Source organism: Arachis stenosperma, chromosome 4 (genome assembly GCF_014773155.1).
Source record: "Arachis stenosperma cultivar V10309 chromosome 4, arast.V10309.gnm1.PFL2, whole genome shotgun sequence".
In the NCBI taxonomy this organism is placed as follows: domain Eukaryota; kingdom Viridiplantae; phylum Streptophyta; class Magnoliopsida; order Fabales; family Fabaceae; genus Arachis; species Arachis stenosperma.
In genome coordinates this window covers 143901961-143905461 of record NC_080380.1, presented here as the reverse complement: position 1 = coordinate 143905461, position 3501 = coordinate 143901961, and the positions used below count along the sequence as shown (strand labels likewise).

Below are 3501 nucleotides of genomic sequence, written 5' to 3'. Positions count from 1 at the left end.
CATCATTGTCCGCAACTTCATTGGAGAATTTAAGTAACAAATTCTGTACAAAATACTACGTTAAATTAAAGACTTCATTCTCACCTTTAATTTTATCTTAATAATATTTTTTGAATAAAATAAAGATCTAACTTTGAGAAAATAAATAAATAAAAGATTCATTTTTTGAACAAATACCTTAGCACCTTCTACTTTTTCCCTTTCAATGATTGAGGATGTCTTTGAAATTGGAAGCAAACCATTGATGTAGTCAACATCCTAAAATTATAATTAGTTATTAATTATTATTTAAAGATTAGATACTACTAATGACCAAAGAAGAGAAAAATAAACTGATTTTTAATAGAAAGTGAAAAATGTGGATTATCAGTCATTTTCTTAACTTTATAAGAAGGTAAAAAATGTGGATTATTAGATATTTGAACTTCAACGATGAAGAGAAAGGTCTTATCAATTAGGTTGAGAAAAAGTGTAGGTGTATCCCATAGATCAACTTTCTGCAGGGTATTACATACTATATTAATAATAAATAATATAAAAATTACCATTAAAAATATCTTCACTAATATTTTTAGAAATAAATATTGGTTAGAACTTATCAATACCATAACTTGTTTTGCCTCCTTGTCAAAGACTACAAAACATGCAAAATAAAATAAAATAGAATTGATGAACAAAAATCAAAGAACGATTAGATGGAATAAACAAATAAATTTAAAATATAAATAATATAAATTTAAAATAAAATAGAAAAATATTAGTAGAAAACTCACGTCTTCATCGAGCCAAACCATCTCAATTGAGCATGGCAATGGAGAATTTTCGTAACTTGGTAGTGTCCATAACCGTATCACTCGTATACGTACACACAAATTGTTGATGGTAGGATTGATGTCTGCAATTTTGTGAATACTAGCCATTGGAATAAGTAGAGAGATTTTGAATATATGTAAAGAAAGGGATTGATGTACTTTAAATTGTGGTGCTTTACATCTCTCATAACTTATATTTTTATAGTTGACTCATAACTAAAATTTTTAAATTTGATTGACTTTAATTTAAATTTAAATTAAAGTCAATCAAATTTGAAATTTAAAAAATAACAACCTAAGTAAAACAACCCAAACAAATAAAATAATTTAAAATTTAAAAAATAACAACCTAAGTAAAACAACCCAAACTTAAAATTTGAAAATAACAACCTAAGCAAATAATAATTTATAATTTGTAATTTATAATTTATAATTTATAAATATAAATCTAAAAATTTCTAGTGATGACACCTAAGCAAATAAACTCTCAGACTCAACGTATGAGCGCCACGTCAGCAAATGAGCTCTCCATTTGTATTACTACTAGTATTAAACCCGTGCGATGCACGGGCTTATATTTGAATTTTACATATTAAATTAAAAATAATATTTTATAATTATAAATTTTTTTAGTTTAGTATAACACAATCATCGTCATTGTATAATAAACGTAATGAATATGCTGTTTTATCTTTATTCAAAGTAAAAAGTAAATAGAAGAGTTTAAAGTATATAATATTCTTAAACCATAAGGAGGGAGACATGAAAAAAATAAGAACATATATAACTGTAATAATAACATGTCAATTTTACACTAAATTTTATATCAAAAGGCTAATAAAAATTTATCGACAACCTAGTATCTTACTAACTTCATTAGAAAAGCAATTGGCATAAAATGTTATGCTCCTTGTTACACAGTTCATCTCAAATCTGAAAACAGAGTTATAGATAAATTTGCTATATCTATAGTAAATATTTATACAAAAGTGTAAATCATAACATGCTATTAAAATGAAAATAATATTATTCTTAAATATTATTAAAAACTTCTTTGAACACGACATTTGTTGTTGATGACTTTGGATTGCCGTCTTCGTCTAGAATTAAAACCCTGAGGCCACTACGACTCTTAACTCTTGATAAAGCAACATAAAGTTGTCCGTGGGTGAACACTGATTTTGGCAAGTAAAGTTCTACATGTGATGATGATTGACCCTGACTCTTGTTAATGGTCATTGCAAAGCATACTGTTAATGGAAATTGTCTCCGTTGAAACTTAAATGGCAACCCTAAATCTGAAGGGATCAAGTTCATTCTTGGAATGTACACTTTATCTCCAATATTTCTACCGGTCACTACCGTCGCTCCAATTACGTTGCTGCCAAGTTCGTTAACTATTAATCTTGTCCCGTTGCATAAACCTGAAGTCTGGTCTATGTTTCGCAATAGCATTACAGCGACTCCTGGCTTCAAAGTCAACTTGTGATTGGGTAGTTCCGAACATTTGATGTCATTTAGGAACTCTGGTGTGAACCACTCTTATTGTACATCTTCATTCTCATCAGCTTGACATGTAGTGTCAGAACTCAAATACTCCTTTTCCATCCCTGGAAAGATTGTCAAGACAAAATCGCTTACCTTCTCGATACTCTCAAGCGTTGGTGCGAGAATTGCCTTACTCTGAAAATACCTGTAATCTGACATGTTTTGCAACAAATTTGGATATGCAAAGTCTACCAAATGAAAGAGAGGGTCATCAGTAGTTGTAATCAATAGATTATCTGGAATTTCAATTTCTGATTCATCACCAATAACAGAACCAATATTTCCATTTCCAACATCAAGTATCCAATTAGCAAATATCTTCATTTCACCTTCATCTTGATCTGAAGAAGACATTAGAAGTCTCATTTCGTATGCAGTTTCAAAACCTTACAAAACGACCACAGATGGGATGAGTTAATAGCTGATGTCAATATATCATGTCTACTCCCTTTCGGAATCACCAGAAGTATCTGTCTGAAATCACCTCCTAGAACAACAACCTTACCACCAAATGGTTGATGTGTCTTATGTTGATCGGTAACTGACATAAGATCCCTGAGCGTCCGATCAAGTGCTTCAAAGCACATTTTATTGAGCATTGGAGCTTCATCCCAATATTATTAAGCTATTTTGGATGAGCAGCTCAGCCTTCAAACTGCCATGCTTGATATTGCAAGTAGATTCATCAGTAATTGTAATGGGTATTGAAAATATAGAATGAGTCGTTCTGCCACTAGGTAGGAGTAAAGACACAATTCCACTGGATGCGACATTTAAAACAATCTTTCCTCTAGACCGAATAGTAGAAAAAAGTCCATTCCAAATAAATGTCTTACCACACCCACCATGCCCATAAAGGAAGTAAAAAACACCAGAGTCTATAATAACAGCATTGAGTATCTCATCGAATACTAACATTTTCTCATGAGTCATCTTTTGTTCCGTATATAAGTTCGTATGAGTCAACTTTTTTTGTGTCATATGCTAACTCATCCTCTATTAGCTTATTCTAAAAAAAGTGAACATAAGACATCTCAGGATATGGCATTGACTAATAGTCTTTTAAAGATCTCGCATTGCTGTTGAGTATCTTCTCAATCTCAATAAGGCAGAAGTTTTTCAATTCGTCATCAGTCATGTT

At 30.6% G+C, this 3501-nt stretch overlaps 1 pseudogene; it reads right to left on the bottom strand.

Moving 5' to 3' along the window:
- Positions 1-1844: 1844 nt before the first annotated feature.
- On the bottom strand, positions 1845-2947 carry LOC130975800 (uncharacterized; annotated as a pseudogene).
- Between the last annotated feature and the right edge of the window lie 554 nt (positions 2948-3501).